The sequence below is a fragment of the Solenopsis invicta genome, chromosome 2 (assembly GCF_016802725.1).
Source record: "Solenopsis invicta isolate M01_SB chromosome 2, UNIL_Sinv_3.0, whole genome shotgun sequence".
Taxonomy (NCBI): domain Eukaryota; kingdom Metazoa; phylum Arthropoda; class Insecta; order Hymenoptera; family Formicidae; genus Solenopsis; species Solenopsis invicta.
In genome coordinates this window covers 17,314,399-17,334,932 of record NC_052665.1, presented here as the reverse complement: position 1 = coordinate 17,334,932, position 20,534 = coordinate 17,314,399, and the positions used below count along the sequence as shown (strand labels likewise).

The 20,534-nt window shown below is 33.5% G+C and overlaps 1 protein-coding gene and 1 long non-coding RNA gene across 5 annotated transcripts in view; one reads left to right on the top strand and one right to left on the bottom strand.

Annotated features, from left to right (window-relative positions):
* Nucleotides 1–16,046, top strand: part of LOC113003970 — an 82,311-nt gene extending 66,265 nt beyond the window's left edge. For 3 of the 4 annotated variants that reach the window (XR_005574164.1, XR_005574162.1, XR_005574163.1), the window contains exons 6-8: nt 11,031–11,054; nt 15,682–15,730; nt 16,013–16,041. This is a non-coding gene — a long non-coding RNA (uncharacterized LOC113003970). Of the gene's footprint in view, nt 1–11,030; nt 11,055–15,681; nt 15,731–16,012 lie in introns of all 4 variants that reach the window. The other variant, XR_005574165.1, reaches the window with a different exon arrangement.
* The window catches only part of LOC105194564 (neuronal acetylcholine receptor subunit alpha-7), a 197,586-nt gene that overhangs the window by 95,170 nt on the left and 81,882 nt on the right, over nt 1–20,534 (bottom strand).

Below are 20,534 nucleotides of genomic sequence, written 5' to 3'. Positions count from 1 at the left end.
GGAAAAATCCGGACGACACATCGGGAGACAGAATTAAATGTGAAATGGGAACCCATATGTAATATTTACATCCGACGAAGACTTACGCCATATTTGCGGGCAGTAGGTCGAGCCCGTCGACAACGGTATATTTCATAGTGCGAACTTCCGTGGATTTCGGAACTCGTTTTTTTTTACGAGCACGTATGCGCGGGCGCCACCTTTCGCGAGAAAATAAATTTTGCGCAGACATCTCCGTTTCCACGACGGACGGTTCAACACGACGTGAGACGAGCACGAGATTTCACTTGGATTCGCATATCCGGTCCATCTGTATCGGACTGCAAGATGGAAAACTGCTTTCCATGAAAATAGAAGTTTATGGAAGTAATCAAAAAAGATTTGCTCTGCGAAAAAAAATTTCATAGTTTTATTCATTTTATCTTTAAAAAGAAGAAATGTACAGATACAATATACTCTCATATCCATGTTATTCATGTAAATATCCATGTTCTCATTGTAACGAATTTTATCTCCAACGCATTGTACGAAGAGAAAATATTAATGTATTGTGCCACACACTGGAATATTTATAATATTAGTAATCCTGTGTTTATAGCTGCTGTTACAACGCATTCATATTTTTTTTACGAAGAAAATGTTTAAATATAATACCACTGACGGGGATTTTTGGGAATTTGTTTAAATTTTGTATAAATTTTTAGCACGGGATCGGATTCGTTTCTATATAAATACGCTTGGAAGCAAATACGCTGAGCAATCTCGGCAATGGATCGGAAGTGGCAAGCTTGAACGTGGCGCAAAGGCTCGATTAAAAATTTAATTTCACGATGCACACAATATACGCCGACATTACGCGGCTTGCCGCTCATTCCCGACCACGACGAATAAAATTTCCATTGTCCTAATTTGAATATCTGGGAAAGCTGCTTTTTTCCGTTGTTGCGATGCGATATTGAATCGAAACTTTCATCGGACAGCTGCGCCTGTGTTGGATCGCGCTTAAATCTGTTTTTGCGTGTTGGTGACTTAAAGATTATATTACTATCTTCCAATTATACCAAAACCACTTTATCCTAAAAGTTTTTTATTAGCTTTTATTACTAAAGTTGAGAAAAAGTGTAAGAGACGAGTTGCTACGAGTTCCCATTAAGTCTTCGCTGAGAAAAGATTAATTTCACCAATTGCATCCGGAATTCTTGTTCTTCTTAATTATTTGGCTCGTTACTCACGATTCCTAGTAAAATATTTCTTTAACACTCACGTTTCGCGCCACAAACAAGCAGATCAGTTCCGCTTTAGAATTCTACGCGAGTTTGTTATGTCTCGGAAAAGTTTCAAGTTAAAAGTAAATATATAGTGTATATGTTAGAAGTATGTTATACTGAGAAAAATTTAAAAGAATTTAGAGAAACAAGAAAATGCGAGTGGCAAAATTGGAAGTTCGTCATCTTAAGTAATCCTGCCGCAGTATAGATCACTAGCGTTTCGTATTTTCAGAATAAAACAAAAAAGTGCTGACAAACCCGTTGAGATGACTCTTACTAATCGTGAGTAGCAAAAGTTCGAGGCATCAATTATGCAAAGGATTTTTTTATTTTATCTTAAATATATCCGTGCTTGTCGAATAGAGAGTAAAAAATTTGTTAATAATATACTATACATATACAAATTATTTTTATTTTATATGATATATGTATAATTTAATGATTATTCTATTCGTTAAGTAACGGTTTTTTGCTATAGTGAATAAATAATCGTTTAACAAATCATTTCTAAGTCAATTTTGTTAGATAAATGAAAATATTGTACTGTCTATATTATTTCTCTGTTCCATTAGAGCTAATAAATTACTATGAATGATCGTTTTATTGAAAATGTTATTTTAATCTGTTAGTATAAAGTAATTAGAAATTATTAGTTTTGTATTCTTATTGAACAAGAAGGGCATACGTTTACAATGTGCAAGCTTTGGCGGATTAATTAATCTGCCCATGATCGCGCAGATTGCGTTTTAGAGCGAGCTATATTACAGGAATTAGCGGTTTGGTGAAAGACAATGCGGCCATTGAAGAGAATAATTATAGGAATTATTTCGAGATTATTTCAGAATGAGAACTCTTAAAATGAGCTCTCCTGCAAATAATAAAAATCTGACGCTTTTTCTGCAGAGAATCTGTAACATTTTGCTATGTCGTTCCTTACTTTTTTTCCACAAAATTATTCGGACCCAACACCATTTCGTTATTCAATATGAACTATAAATTTCTCAAAGATTAAAGTTATTACGTGGCAATTTGCGACACGTTACTCTAGAAACTTATTCCAATGCGCAAGTAATTATATCCCAAAACGAGTCAGACTATCGTTAAACAAATCTCCTGAGAATCGCGCCCTGCATTTGCAGTCGGCGACGGATCGTCCCAAAGATAGGTGATGAAAATAGAAGAAGGAGGGGAGAAAGGATTATGAACGAACATGGAGACTAGGGAAAGAGTAGGACGAGGAAAATGAGGATGACGAGAGAACGCGAGAACAGCCCTGTGGGGAAGATTCGCCGAGTAATAAGAAGTCGAGGAGTAATTACACGCCGGGGACTTTTCCAGGACGTCCTGTCTTTCCTCCCTCTCTCTTTCTCTGCCTCCTCATGGTCCGCCACCGTCTCTTTGTAACCTTTTTCCAGTCTCTCTGGGTTAACGAGCAGGTGTCCGAGACGTCGCACTAAGAAACGCGCGGAGTCGAGAAGGTAACTAATCCACAAGTTTTCCCATCCTTTCGGCACACGACTTTTGTTTTTTTTTTTCGTTTTTTTTATCTTCCTTCAAATATGGAGAAAAGAAGAGAAAGATAAAGAGAGCGCGATAATTCAAACAAAATTTTTATTTTGTTACCAGAAACTTTTGATTGATATGAACCCTTTGATTGTCGCATAAAGTCGTATTAACGACAAAATGTTTGACTTATATCTGATTTGTTTGAATTTTAAATCTTAATTTGAATTTCTTTTTTAAAATCCATCATCTTTATTATTGCAAGTAAATTCCGTAATAATTATTTATGGGGATAAATAAACGTAATAGTTCTTGAGAAAAATCAAATTTACAAAGATACTTCGCAGAATGATATACTCGTAGAAACGAATTAACTTTGATTCCAAATATATGTAAAAGCAACGTCCGTCCGTGTTTTCAGAGACAATGAAAATCGCGAAGGCAAGGCGTCCGCTATCCTCGTAATTTTTTTCGCTCTGTTAACACGCAGCCTTAGTCTTTTACATTTAACCCTGATTCTTCCTTTTTCTTCCTTGAGCTTAAACATTACTTTCCGGCTCTCATCTTCCAGAATATCGCAAGATAGTGAATTTTGATGACTCGATGTAGACACGAGTAGAAATGATCTCGCTTGAGTGCAACTGTACAAAGCATCATGTTGAAACCATGATATTTTTATTTTAAATATGGAATTTACATATTTATAATTTTCACAATTTTCAATGCAATTAAAAGTGAAATAACATTTGAATAAAATAATTATATGTTTTGTTCTACAGCAACCAAATTCTGTTTATTTCGGTCAAGAATGCACACACGTATATACTTAACATATATACATATACAATATAAATTCCACCGATTAATCCCCAATATATTTATGTATATACATATATTTGTATTTATATGTTACGACAGTTGTGCAAAATAGCTATGTAAATCTATATATATATATATATATATATATATATAAATATATCAACCATATGAATTTGTTGTTCTTATTTATATAATTATGGCTTATGTAATGTGTTTGTTTTGCACAACTTTCGCAACATTCACGCAACGTTTACTGTGGTCAAAGTTCGTAACACGATAAACATGTTTTGCATATTGAACGTAAGTTAACATCGATAACTAGTTTATTCCAATCAAATATGATTTTATAATAACGTTTTATATCATATATATCTTAGTTCTTATCAATGATCTTTCATATGCTATCTAAAGCTATTGTAAGCTTATAATATCTGAAGTTTCTTACAACAGAGAGGGTAAAGTCGCTCATTATGGGATAGGTTCCTAATATGAGGTAACGAGGTTTCTGCTACATTAATAAACGCATGTGGTTGGTACCATCATAAATTTATTAATCTTGGGGTGAAATCTAATTAGTAGAAAATTCATTATTAGATCATGCTTGCAGTTGTTGAAAAAATAAATTTTTGAAATTGGATGTTGTCAAGATTTATTGAAATGAGTCCTTAAATTTTATATATTATAAAATAAATCAATATTTGATAATAAATTCTGTATGCAGTGGTAGAGTAAAATCATTAATAGAAAAATACGGGATGTAATGATTTACTTAATTATAAATATTAGATTTGACGAAATTGTAAACCCCTAATATAAGACACTCAAAAATCCATATTTGTTATTGCATATTCTGACTTCAAAAGCTTTATGTTATAGCATTATAGCTAAAATGCTATAATAAAGTTTTTCATTGAGGACTTTCGAATTATGAGGCTTGAAAGTTATGGCTCTCAGCATTAGCACTGATGTGTCAGGATGAGACTTTAAAAAGTGAGACTTTAAAATATCTAGAAGAGAAAATGTTTTGGAGAAAAATGTTACGCACGAAAGTTTTTGAGTATCAAAAGAGCTATTTGATTGGTCAACTAGATTTTGAGCTTAATTTTGACCTAGTAAGGTCCAAGTCGATGAGATCCATCTCATATAAAAAAAAATCTTTGTGTCTCATATTAGAAACTCTTTTCTTGAATTAGCAAAATCAGCGTTTTTGATAAAAATTTCGTATACAACAAAGTATGACTATGATCGATTGCTAATTTTTGGCAATGAAACTTAAATATATTCACTATAATTTGGATATAAAAATAGAAGTTAATGGTACAAATTAAATAAATTATAAATCTTTAAAAAAAGGTATCTCGTAATAGACGACTTTACTCTATACAATTCTTTTTTCTACTATAAAATAAATACATTAAAATAATTTTTAATTAAGTGATATAACATATTGATTTTTTTATAACAAAAATAGGTAATAGCAATTCTATGTTTAATGAGGTTATAAAAAATAATATTATTTTTCAAATATTTAAATTTTATTGTTATTACATAGAAATGTTATCCTTGAATTTTCCTGACACATCATTATGTAAAAGCGATATATATATTTAAAAAATATTTATAGAACAAAATTATAAAAATATTTAGAAATCGTAGTACAATTTTTTTGTAATTGATGGAACTTATTAATATCTAATGCTGTTTAAAAATATGTAATAAGTATATATTTGGAAATCGAGCATTGTTGCAAGAAATACATAATAAACAGAAATGTGATTGAAAGAATTTCAATAAACGAAACCATCAATGAATTCATCGACGAAACGCCTCGTCCGAACACAAAATATCTTTTACAAGATATTTTAACATTTCACCGTTGACCAAAAGTCAGGATATAAGGAAAAATTCTATATTGAAGTCTAAGAGCGTGTGAGATGACGGAATTTGTTGAATATTTTACTGCGACATCTTGACTGCGTTAAACGACTTACAAATATTCGAACATGTATCTAGCGCTTTATTGAAATCGGAGAAAAATCGCTGTTGCGGAACATTTTTTACGAAATGTATAGTATATTGCGAACAACGCTTACATGGCAGGAAATCGCGCCCGCAAACGGGTGAGTCCGCCATTATTCAGCTGGGAAATTTAACGTTAATCTTTGCTTCGCTCTGTGGTGGAGGCTCAATTTCGGTGAGATAAAGCTCTAAAGCGGTATGCAAATTTTAATCCTACGGAAACAGACATGCATTTGGAATGCTACATTTTTCATTGGATGATGAAATTGTAATTCCACAATATATATTACATTTGCAAATTAAAAGAGATAATCGAACCAGCAAAATTTTAAAAATGCACATACGCGTTGTTGTAAAACGAAATGCATAATAAAAAGATATATCATTTTCATTAGTAAATAAAAGTATTGTTCGCAAAAATACTCTGTTATTTTAATCAATATCCGAGTTTAATTGAAAGTAATTTTGTTACAAATATCTTTTAATGAATTAATTTGGACGTAGAAGATTTTTAAAGAATAGTAACACTATTCCAGCTGAAAAGAGTCAGACAGTTTTCTACAATTGTAGTGTGGTTATCTTTTTTACATGATCGTTGCGATGATATTTAATCTGCGGCAAGACAGAGACAGGTACATGATTGCGCGCATACAACTGTACGTACTGTGGTGAAATTGGAGCAAAATTCTGGTGAAACTTTAACGACTTTCTCTGCCCTACAGCAGCTACTTTATCCTAAGAGAGGGTCGTAAATAACTGTACTAAAATCTCAAAACTTCCGTTAGAACATTACGTTTGCGACTTACATGCCGATTAGAGATTTCTTTTGTAAAAGTAATGTATATATTTTTACATTACTTTCGTGCTGTTAAGAGCAAATTTGCGGCAGGAGAAAACATTTTAATTCGCTAATTTTTCGTTTGTTAGTTATTTTTCGTAAAAAAGTTATTTTAAATGAATTTACGTGGGAATGTAATTGTGTGTAGAAATAAATTTTATTGAAGTAAAGCGCCAGATTAATCCATGCGTAAATTCGCGCGTGTATCCCAAAGCAAAGTTTAAAACGGGATAAATGTAATGTTGTTTACTCTTTTAATTAATGACAAATATTGCTTTATCAATAATAGTTTTCAATTTATTGTAACTTTTTATTGCATTTGTATTCAAAATTGATTATGACAAACATATATGTGTATAATGAATATGAATCGATTTACGAATTGATTCGATACACCGTTGCCGTAAGACCAAAACGTTGTTATAATTGCCATGTGCCGCGGTGGATAATCCTTTTAATGCGCAATCGCTAGGACGAAACGGAGAAATATCAAGCGCTGCTACACGTGCCGTAACCTAACACGTAAAACTGTTCTATCTTAGAAGGTAAACTTTTTCCCCTTGCCTAAATAAACCACGCGCCTATAACCTAATAAAACCAAACCTTGACCGGGGAACCTCTCATCCCTAGTGCTTAAGTAACGCGCGTTTCCGCTATCATAAATCCACTCTATCTTATCCCACTCTATCTTATCCCTATTCCTCTATAAATAAGCACATTCCAAACTTTTGGATCGAAGGAGGTTAAAAGAGGTTTCTACAGAGATCTCAATACCATTTATTAATACCCTACGAATCAACTCGTAACCGCGCTCGAACAGTATGTTACCGAGGTGCCTCCCGCAGAAATATTGAATACCGTGTCGCATGCCTTGCAGTAATTCGAATCGAATGGTATGCCAATACCTATCTATAATATCTATCTCTGGCGTTGTGTGCCGAAGCACGCGCGTCCGTAATTACGGATTCGCGAAACGCCGAAGCGGCAAGAAGCGGCGACGGCCATCTGGCGCACGTCGCTTCCCGAAAAAAGGACCGATAGGTAGACAAATTCGAAAGTCCGCCGGAAAGAAGTCGCGCGGAGCGCGGCGCATACGGCGAAAAAGTCGCGGCCGTTGATGCGAATTTAATTCTGTATATACGAAAACTTTCGCGAGAGCGCGGATGGAATTCGCCGACAGCGCGGAGCGTAGTAAATCGCAGCGGCGAAACTTACATTGCCACGAGATTTACGAGCGACGATCGATTTATCGTCCGACCGGCAGTCGGACGAGCGATTATCGATGTCTTAAATCTGCCGACGCGATCGGCTTGGTTCGCGCGCGCGTTATCGGAAAGCGATCTTGAATCTCTCTCGCGAGCGCTAAACTTCCGCTCCATCCTCCGACGGAAAATTCTACGGCGATGTTTTTCTTTTTAATAAACTGGTGAAATTGCAAAGGGTGTAGATTTGAAGTAGCGAAACTGGTTTAAATTGTCGCATTCTGTTGAACGAGTGTTTCCATTATACGCGACAATTTCTGGTTGTATTGAAAAACGAAACTTATATAATTTGTTATTACTGTTTTTTTTTTATATTGTATAGTTTGTTTTTGCAATTTTTATATGTAATTTTCTCTTTCAAATTTTTATATCCCGAGACAAGTGAAATTGAGTGACGTCGATAAATAAAAATCATAAAAATGTTGTACAATTTTTTTTTACATCAGTCATTTACTTAAAATAAATTGCGAGAGAGAGGTTGTTTATTAAAATTAATTTTGCTCCCCTGGTACTTAAAAAAATTTATAGAGGAATAATAAATCAATTTAAAAGATATAAACTTTTTGATTTAAAAAAAAATACATAATTATTGTATAAAAATATAATTGAGAAATAAATTTATGTTAATGAATGAATAATAACGAAAGTATTGAATATAACGTGCAATGGTAGGTCATTCATTATCACACTATCAAATCGGAATTATGATAAATTAAAAGACCGCAAGAAACTGAACTTTATGTTCGATTAAATATTTTATCGGTAAACTGGTTGGCACATAATGCTTTGTGTATTGCGTGTGTGTTGCGTATCAAAGGTCGCCATTTATACGCCGACACTCGACAAGGCAATAGCACGAGGCGCTTTGCGCGTATCATTGCGTTACATCTTGAGACATAATCCTGATTATTCCCAGCAATTATAAGCGATTAACAATCCGCGTAATTAATTAATCTCGCGATTAACGACTCGTAAGTGGATCAAGGCAACAGGTATTTGTCAAAGCAGAGTGCGCGGTTTACTCATATAAAACAGGAATCGGAGCGACAGCGAACGCGACAATAAATTATCATTTTATTGCGCGCTATTTACGGACGACGTATATTTCTTTAACGATATTTGTTTTCGAATTGTATTTTCTAGCAGCGCGTTTTGCATTTTATGATATAAGTACGTCTCGCTCTATATGTTGTATCACGTTTGATTCTAATTTCGGATCGAGAGAGAGCGCGTAATAATACACGAATTGTCGGATCGAGTTCGTGAAACAAAGAGTGAGATATTTCATAATAACTGATTCATCGAAATTGTATTTGAAATGAAAGGAAAAGTTACATTTGAAATGAGACAAAAAAAGAATATTATATTAATAGAGTCATTCCACAGCAGTCAATGAGCAAATAAAAAATTGAATTGGTCAATGAACAAATAAAAACGGTTTCACAGGATCACATTTTCAAGTAAAAAAAAAATATTTTAATCACATCTTTATGAAAATTAAACCTAAAGAGGTCAATTAATTTATTATTATTTCGAAGTCTTACGTTTTAATATTTGTCTCAAACAATGTTATTTACTGATTGTGTTCGGCGACTGGTGCAATGACCTTACGTTTCTTGACATTTAAATATTTCGTGAATACGGTAGTTTCGCTAGCACACGGTCTTAGCGTTTGTTTATACGGCGTATGGCGTGCTGCTGCTTACACAAGGCCGCCGCACTACCATTCACACGCCGACACTCGAGTAAACAGGTAGGTAGCGGCGCACGAGCGGCTCCACGCATCTTCGTATTGTTGCTTGAAACGCGATATCAAACATTAGCACATCTTACAATTGCTACAATAAGCGATCATTTGCTCACGCGGTTTATAAGCATATTGAGACTATGATTCTTTATTCTTTATTCGTGATAAATATTTCGCACGTTGTAGGAAGTAGGTCTGATAATAACGAACAATTATACCATAAACATATGAAAAAATATTTTATCTTGAATTTGAACCTTGTAAGTATCACGCGATTTTTTAATAATTTATACTTCGCGCATTTGTAATTAACCATATTTCTGCGAACGTAATGTGAAATATGCCATTCAAAGCGTTTGATTGATCAATCAAAACAAAGAATTTTATGAATTGACCAAATCAATAAATGCTTCAAAGCGTTTATAGCGTCATGTGGACCGTAGCTGAAATACAATAGAATGCAATGATCCCTAAGAGAGAAAGGAGTTGACAACTTTGTCGTTACGCACGAGTCACAAAATAACTTTTACGTTATATTGGGTTAACAAATGGACGAAGCTTAGAGTGTAAACATACGGAGAAAACAATACACGAAACAATATCATAATATTGTACATTATATCGAATTTAATTACATAAGTCGATGTAACAGTAAATCTACATAATACATCAATCTTTCATTTATGATTAAATTGTGATGCGTTGAGCGAAGCATTTGGCATTGATTTCATAATGCGTTAAATATTCTGCTACCTCGATGAAGTGCTCGATATTCGTTTTTTGAAGTGTACCCATAATCATACGAGTTTTCGTTAACATAGCCGCTTTACAAGTACGACCTCGGGAGTGATGAAGAGGCTCAGTAGACCCTGAAGAGTTCAGTACTCTAACGACGGGGAAACTAACGTACCCATCGCGTCGTCGATCTAACCGAATAAACGAACCGTAAAGCAGGTTCGTCGCGCTGCGTAGCGGCATCGTTAACTTTGGGAGTGTCGCATAAAGTGTCGCGCGATCGCAGTTACCCGCGTTTCACGAGTGTTCACGTCAAAGGGGTCTTAGGGAATTGACAACTTGAGCTACCTCGGATGTGGTGAATCTAACAGATATTTATATGTCGTATCACATACGAAAGTATCACCCAGTCCTCTTTACGTAATCGAATCGTTTATTCAAATGACTCTGAAGATAACGACGCGGAAAATGTCGCATCGAGAGAATCCAGCTGACAACTTATATCAGACAATTTGGGTAAGGAGGTCTAGGAATCAACGAAGAAACTGACGCCAACGAAGCAACTTTATCCGCATTTATTTCTCTTTAATTGAATCGTTTATTCCGAAAATGAGAAAGAAGCAAGGAAGATTTTTATTTATGAAATATTCTGTAACAATTATTACATCTTCTATGGATTACACATAATGAATAGAGTTTTCTCGAAAATTACATAATAATTTTATTAAACGTTTACTTAATGGCTAAATATACAATCTATTGCGTTTAGCAATTATTTTTTTAAATAGTAATTACTTTGAACATTACACTAATTTAGATATTATATTTGTGTGTTGCAGATTTCAATGTAATCTACGCAGCAGGTAACTTTGTTATTGCGCATTTGTCGGTGAGTTATATGAAACAACTTTTTCAATTGAGATAACGGATCTGTGAAAATTACGTTAGAGGCAAATAAATTCACATAAACTAATTGTATAAAAGATTTAAAATTCGATAAATATTTTGTCGCGGGATGGATTACAAATTGCGTTCCAGAATTTTTCCAGCAGAATATTTCATATCTGTTCAGTTATCGTTTAATGATTTAATATCACATATTAATATAAATATAAATCAAGATGTTCCTAGATTACATCGAAACGCGATTATCGTCTCTAGATAATTCTTAGTAAAAACCTTGCGTTATATTTGCGTCGGGGGAACGATTAATTTCAAACGAAACCGATTTTTCATTGGCACTTACACCACTGGCCATCAATTTTCGTGGCCTACTTCGGATTTTGGGACGCAAGCTGACGACGAAGGATATTTCCTTTGAGTGTGATTGTGAGAACATTGAGAACAATTAATTGTGCACATTGCTGCGCATATACTTTTACGAACGTGACGTTTGAACTTAGGTTAATCGGAAACCTAAACTGGGATCTTCGACACGCATGTTTACTCATGCGAATTTACGCATAACAGCGTTCGTAGTTTCGTAGTTAATACATTTCGACTTTCGCGCTAATGCTTCCGTGCGTATAACGCAGGCTTTGGTAAGATAACCGGTATGCTAATTGTCTCAATCTCATTTGCTGGAAAACATTCGGATTCGCTGGAAAATTTAATGCGTCGCTTTAGGAGTCTAAAGAATTAAATTGAATGAAAATCGATACGGCGCGTTTAGTTGACGGTGTCGTTTTCTGAAAGATAACCATGATTTCATAATCGACATTCCGATTTCAACTTTCTAAAGGTTAAGTAATAGCATCTCATACTTTAATATTTGTGAAGATTTATTCTTATAGTATTTAATAATGAAAATATTAATTTCTTAATTTTTTCTCGCTGAATGTATTTCATCTAAACGCTTTACCATCGGCAAAGTCGATATTGTTGAATCTTTGGAGGAGTATTAACAATCTGTGATGAAGAAATATTGAATGTAAGGTTTTAGTAAGGATCGTTAAACGGTAACTATATTTTTTAAGTGGGAAAAGTTCTTAAGATCCCGAACAACTTCAGTAATTTTGAACAATGGCATCGTACCTTCTATGCTCGTTAAATCTCTCGCCGTCTTATTTAAATCCATTTAGTCGAATGGAAATAAACTGGTGAAAATAACTTCGGTGTACACAGATATCTTTGAGATAACTTTTACTCTTGGAAATGTAACGTTTGAAAATTATAACATAGATTAAAATCATAACACTTTACAATTTCAACATCGTAAAAATTTTCAACGATTTGATTTACCACACACACAGCCATAAGCATTAAATTATATAGATAAATTAGATGTGAATGTTACATAATATTACGTAATATTTGTACAAATTTCTTTATACTATTTATTTTGTTATACTTTAAAAGATTTCGGATTATTTCAAGAAAGTCGAATATTTATTATACATTTTGTTTACTTAAATTTATTATTGAACAACTATAATTTTACAGTAACTTTTGCGGAAAAAAAGAAGACTATAATAAGACATCTAACTAATATTGCGTAAATGTAAAAATCGATTTTTAGTGGTGCGAATCGAGAGCTTGAGAGTTTCCATCGTGAAACAATGTTCTGGTGCATATTAATGATTTTACTGAAATTATAATAATATCAGATATTATGAAAATTACGAATGTAAAACGTTAAATATATATTTAGAAGATCTAAAATATAAAATTAAAATTTCTTATTAAAGCAAAAATAATTATTTTTTAAATACAACCCTATAATTTAGCGTTTTTCAAATTTTTTTAATGTTACGATTGATGGCAAAAATCACCCAGCTTGTATTATCAACAATTATAAAACACTTATTTATACAAATAATTAAATTATAAGTTAAAATAATTGCTGTCAATCCTCATGTTTCTTAAATTTAACAAAACCGTACATTGAAATAATTTTAGAATAAACTGCTAGATATTTAAAAAAAACTATAATTTACTGATAAAGAATAAAATTCTCGCCATTTATGTAATGAAAAAATATCCTTACGTACATTTTTAGATTTATTATCAACATTGTTCTTTCAAACCTCCTATTAAAAGTCGAGGGATGGCATGATGCGCGATAAGAAGCGCTGTTGAACCTTCGGGATTAATCGTGCTTAATTAGAGAGCTTGGTAAAAACGGATGTTTTTGTTCGTATGCGCGCTTACATCGCTTGAACTTCCACGTAAAGATTCCTCGATTTTTCTGTCCGTAATTCGTAAATTTTGCAAACGAAGGATCCATTTCTTTTTTATAAGCAATCACAAATTTTGCAACGTCGTTAAAATAACGACGACACGAGTGTTTCTATTTTAAGCCCGTGTAGCGTTCATGTCCATAGTTCTTTTGTTTTTTTTTGTTTTTTTTAACAATTCTTTGTGAAACGTTCTCATTGATAATCTTCATTTATCTCACTTATCCGCGTCCGCTGATGGATAGCGGTGTAATTAATTGTTTCTATCGCCTGTACATCTATCTGTGTAACATGCAATATCTATAGGGCGTAACACACGCGGTCGATTCGCTGATTCAAGATAACGTCGAATGAATGCGGTACTTTTTATATCGAAGCTTGAATAGATTCAATTTGAGATCGCATATTCTGTACGGCTATGGCAGCTGTACATATTTTGCGGCGTGAATGAAGGTGCACGTAAATATGTATGCACATAACGTCTGTTCATCCACCGCTCATTCGCGCCGCAGTATCGATTTCGTCAAATTCTCTAAATAGTGTTCTGTATTCTGACCGAAATGCGCATGGAATATAATATACTTCTATTACATCACGAACCCTAGCGATTACTCATTTGAGACAATGGATAGACGAGATATTCATGATTTATTGTTGTCAGAGACATATTTTACAGGTTACAGACAGTTTACATATTATTAAAATTTTCTAGCTCTTGGCTCTTTTGTCGAATTTGTAATAAGCAATCAGATTTAAAGGCGGAATCGTCAAATATAGCTACAGACATGCTATGAGAAAGAGAGAGAGAGAGAGAGAGAAGTACGTGTTTACTACGTGAAGTTTCGTATAATTTTTTTTTTATAATCACGACAAAAGCATGAAAAATTATCTGAAATTTATACAGAATGTAGTCAGAGTTTGTATAAAATAGTTTTTAATAACAGAGCATGGGCTGCTCACTTCTTGAGATTTCCGTATCTTTGATTTGTGCGTTCTTACCTATTGCTAATGACAGCCTGGATTCAGTAGTTTGGATTATTCCAAGTGAATCGGCGCGTGTACGCGTGCACGTGAATACTACCTACTAATTACTCGAGTCGAGAACCCTTGCTTGATCCAGATCTCGCAGCAAGATATACCTCGCGCCATGCCGAACGTCAAATCCGTTCCGTCGATCGAGATATCCGGTATTATATCACGGCATTATATCCGAGATCTGTATGCATATTAACAGATACAGGGTGGCCGATTTGATTTCGATTTCCCGAGCTTCATATGACCATTTCGTTGTCTTTCGATATTCTTATCGCATATGTAACATTTCTCTTCTGTTTACGAAAGGTATGGAAGAGAATTATTTATGTGAATCATAGATAAAATTCTCGCGCAGTGCCAATAACATTTAAAATCGAAATGAAAAGATCCTGCTGATACGCCAAGCTTACTGAAATATAATTATCCGCGAGATGGTGTCGTTAAGCCGACCACCCTGTATAAGTACGGCGTGTACATATGCGTGTAAACATATAACGGGAGCCGTACATATGCCCATATGTACAGCCTAGGGAGCAGGCGGATTTGGCATTTCCAATTCTGCTCGCATTGTCGAGTCGTAGAAGTGATTCAAAGCCACGGAGAACACGCTGCCGTGTACGATCGCGATTCGCGGAATCCGCATTGTCGTGTACGTGTACGTGAGAGATCGTCGGTCTCTCAGCGTGATACACGGAGGCGGATTTTTATAAATTCATGTGTCACTTTAGCAAACGCGTGACGCAAGGATTTCCGATTTCTGTTGTATACCTTTGCCCTTTCGCCGAATGAAAATACGTCTTATCTTTGACATTTTGGTTCTTACTTATGGACTGTCCCAGTACTATAACGAATTCTCATCATTTTCTTTCTATTTATTATTACTAGACAAAACAGGCGCGTTCTACAAAGCTTTTAATATTACATAATTTTATACAAATTACAAATTTAGTATCACGCTATTAATCCCTCCAGATACATAGTCAAAATACGCGATCTCCGCGATGACAGCCGCTTACAAGGTTAATGCAGCGAGTAGAATCAATCGGCATCGCGGAAAAGCGTCAACAATATATTCGATATATTCTTGGCATTCCCTTTTTTTAGAAAGGATTTTAATCGTCTTTTCGAATTTAAATAAAAAATTCTGTAAAGCGATTTCAAAAAATTATATTTTATTAATATCTATTTAAAGTATGAATACAATTCAACGAGCTATATAATTATTCTTTAGAATATTAATTATTTTGATTGCTGCTATAATTTTTGTTGTATGTTACAGATTTACAGGACCTGGGAGAGGCATCTGGCCCCAGCGGAGCAACCATGGGGTAAATATTTCCTATCTTATTTATATAAAATTAATAGTCTTTTTTTATTCGATTTTGTGTTAATAAATTAAAACTACTAACCTACTTAAAGAAAGAAGAATCATACACAACTGTATAGAAATTTAATTTTGTGAAAATATTTTTCGGATATGATTAGATTACAGAATATCTAATTGAAAGTTAAATTTTAAAAGTTCGATGTGCCTGTCAGAATTAACTTTTGAAATATTTATTATTTTGAGCGCAGTTTTAATTTTTAAATCTTATGTTTGTGTGTTGCAGTAATCATCGTAGCTTCGTGGCTGAGTAACTCCGCTCGTTGCGCATCAGGTCGGTGAGTCAGAGAAATCTATTTTTTTATTATATTTGAATGCTTTACAAATATCTTGCGCAGGACTTCTATATGTAACTTCGATATTGTTATATTTTTTACATACTTTTTTTTAGAAAGAATTGTCAAGTCTTTTCGCTTTTAGCAACATCCCTTAATACTTGTTAAACTCCCTCCCTATCATTGCGCAAGGGTTAAAGTAGACAATAAATCTTCTCGAAGGATCACGTTTTTGTCACTTCGTGCAGATAACGAAATCAACTGCTTGTTGGATCCTTCTGATCATAAATTGCGCCTACCTCATCCGAACGAAATGTTTGTAAAGTATACAAACATCGTTATTGTTCTATTAATTATACGTGTTAATTTGCTCACGAGTATAATTGTCGTTTAAGTAAAATACATAGAACATTTACAAAAAAGCACTTAAAAAATTTTTAATTATTTATAAATTTATTATTTATTTACGTAACTTCCCATTTAAGATGTGTTAAAATCTCTCTGGTAAGATTCAATCATTTTATAATAATGTATCCAGTATCATTAGAAAATTATATGCAGATAAAGACAAAGGTATAATATTAATCATATGAAATACACATAAGCAGCTTTCGAGCTATGAATTGCACACTAAAATTGTTTTATTACTATGTGGAATAATACAAGATAGTATATATTATTCATTATTCGGCTCAGGTAAAAGTTTGTGTAAAAGCATAATATTGTTTATCGAAAAGCTGAAATGCGGAAAACTATTTGAAAACATCGTACGATTCGTATGTTCATAAATGTTTCGTAGCCCACTTGTAACAGTGGCTAGGTGAGAGACCTACGGTTTTCAAGAGTCTATAAACGGATTTTATTGCTTGGTCTACATAGGTACCATTGCGCGTTAGTCTATATCTATATGTTACGCGAATAGTGTTGCGTGACACGATAAAACCGTTCGCGATCTCTGATCCCAATAAATAAATGATGAAGCGTTAGCGTCGAATAAATTTATTCAGTTAATTTAATTAACGCGAAAGGAAAGCTATGACTGTGTGTCTTAAAGGATATTTTCTCGTCTTGTCTGCGCGGTTTCCAAAACTTATTCAAATGTTTAAATCTTTTTTAAATCTTAATAATTGGGAGACATCATTTCTAGATGCTTAACTGAATCGCTTTTGTTCTTGTTCCGCTGCATAGATATTAAGGTTGATACGTCTATTGCTGTAGTCAAGAACAGTTATTATGTGATAATAAAACCGTTGAAAAATACGAAAAGAGGAACGCCGGTAAAACTTGTTAAATGACACAGATTCTGCAAATACTCCCATTTAGTAAATCGTACTTGACAATTACAATTTCCCGCTTGGCGCATGTAATTACGTGAATTTTGCGACGACTGTGTTTCTCGCCAAAAACTTTCGCAAAACGAATTTGCCAGTTAGAAAAAGCACGCGGCGAATTGTGACAAATGCAACTCTTGACGTCCTTTGCCCGAGAAAATAGAATTATGTAGAATTTTCAAAAGCACTCCAAATGCGTAAATCCATTTTAACTTTAAACTACGACTACGATGTATTACTACGTCGCGTTTCCAATGCATTCACAATCTACGCAACTGTTAATCTCCTAGCTGCAGGATTACGCTCTCTACGGGATTCTGTTATTTTATTAGCGATTTTCTCGTATAATGTCTCGCTAATAAAATTCATGTATTATTTTAACAAGATTTATACATTACAGTTTTATCATTATACTCTATAATCCTAATAACAAATTTTGCATTATTATAAAATTGATTCTCGCTTAACTAAAACATTGAAGCACTTATTTAAAGATATGAAATTTAAAGCATATATATTCTTTCGTTAATTGGAGGTGATTTTAAATTCTTAGATTAATTTCAACAAAATATATAAAAAATTTAAGCATTCTCTCGATATTTTTGCTGAGGAAAGTCAAATGTAGATTGATAAAATCTGACATTAAAAAATATTATAATAGAGATACTGCATATTTTAAATATTACATGTCGTATTATCAATATTTTTTTGTTTTTTTTGCAATATTATCGTTTTATATGCGAAGTTGATCAAAGCTAATAGACATGAGTAATACAAGTATGCTGCATTTCCTATATCAGAGTCAGGTAGAGGTTCTGTACTTGGTAATTATTATGCAAATTTTAGATACCTTGAGTCAGTTCTATTGCGCAATAAAAATCAATATAAATTAGTTATCGTGCTTGCATTTTAATATAAAAAGAAGAGCGAAATTTAATTTTTTTCATCTCTTTTTTGCTCTTTCGGATTAAAGCAAATATAGAAGGTATCGATTCGCGAGGAATTAGTTTGGGAAAGGTGACCCTAATCTCCAAGCGGGAAACCTATGCCCATAGCCAGATGGATTATGGTAGACGAAGATATATATACAAGGGAGTGCAATTTTGACGGGTTATAAACCGCTTTATAGCTTCGTCCATATACGCGAACGCGACGATACGCCAATGTTCCGTGTTTCTCCCCGTAAAGTATCACTGGAATGTGTGCTCGTAATTTTTATATAAATCGTCAGTTTCAATAAGATAGGGCGCAATAATTGAGCCGAGAAAAGCGCGCGTATCGATCTCTCATCGATAATTGCAACCTATTATGATATTATAGTATAATGGAGCAATATAAAAATTTTAAAATTTGAGATTGAAACTACATATATATGATAAATTAATGTTTAATTAAAATACATTTGAAATGTTAATTTCATTTTTACATTAGGTTGTGACACTATCAAATACTTTATTTTAACGTTTTATTAATTTTGTGATAAGAGTTTACAACTATCGGGAAAATGTCGGATGAATTTTTTATAATAATTGTGTGGCGTGTGAGAGGAAAGCCGCCTCGTATTATTAAAGTATAAGTGTAATTTTTCTTTCGCACTTCCCCATCCATCAACATCAGGTGGGAGAAAGACGGAGAGATGAACGTCTTGCAGCTAATCTGATATATAACTTAGCAGCAGTCAACAGCGTTTTAACCTGGATAGAAATTCAATTGCCGTTACTGCATCAGTAAATCTAACTTTCCTTTCCCCAACAGTTATACAACCATTGTACTAATTATAAATTTTTCCCAACGAGAGATAGAAAAACTTACACAAGCTCTGAGAGATATTAATTAGTCTATCTTGTTGTATAGAGATCATTTATTACCGTTCTTCTCTTGTCTGGCATTTCTTACTATTATTTTGTAATCTTTAGCTTTCATTTATAAAGTAAAAGTAAGAATCAAATATTTTTGCACCACAATGCAATAAACCGCAGCATTTTACTATCAATCTAAAAATTAAGAGAAATGTGTCTCCGCTTAATTTCAAGTCAAATTAAAATGCAAAAAATTAATGTAAAAACTGTCAGGAGCAAATGTACTCAGGAACAAATCAATCTTTTGTATAACTACCGAAAATATTGAGTTCTATTTAGATTGATGGGACAAACAAACGACATAACTGTTATCAACTCTCAGCCGATATTTCACGGGAAGCGACGTACTCGTTGGATGACCGGATTAACTGTTGGATAGGAAACTTCTGAATTCCCCGGATAAATGTCGGAGCGCTGCACGGTTCATCCCGCAAAATATTAGCTTCGAAACCCAACAATTTTACAATAGTTACTAAATATCGATTATTAAGTCGTAAAATTATTTTGTAAATTTTTACATGTTAATACAGAAAGAATATTAAACAATTATTTTATTTAAATAAAAGAAATTTTGTTAATTTTTCACATGTTAAGTATTTTTCAGTTACAAAATAATATTGTTTTATAGAAAACATAATTATTTTGTTTAAAATGTTGAGTCACAAAAATTTATTCTGTGTATTTCTTTGTATATAATTTTTAGTACAATTGTTTTTCACATTTTAAAATCGAAATATTAGTTCCACTCTTTTTGCTAAATTATTCTTGCTAAACAATTAAAATATAATTTTAATTATTTTCTTAATTTATACTGCATTAAACATTAAAATGCATTTGTTTCAAATGCATTTAACAATTTCGTCATTTGTATCACAAGGGTACAAATTACTCATGCTCTAACAATAATTGCAATGTTTAAACTCTTAATTTTTAGCGAATGTGCAGAAAATAGGTTTTTTTCGGTACATAACGGAAAGAAAGAATAGAAACTTACGAATGGAAGCGAGTATTCTTTTTGCCTCTGCAAACGAGCCGGGTGTCAAGTGAACGTTTACCAGATCGCATTTATAGCTCTGTGGCGGTGCAGGTAATATCGCAGGTTGCGACTGGTTTTCTTTACTTCCAACGGTTATCCAGAAAACATTTTGGCATTGTCTACCAGGAATAAGTAGCGAAACGTAGCGCGAAAATCGGGGTAATGGCCGTCTAAATGGCCGTGCTTGATCATGGCTGTGACGCGCGTACTATCGATCCTTCACGGTGCGATGCTTCAACGTACGGTA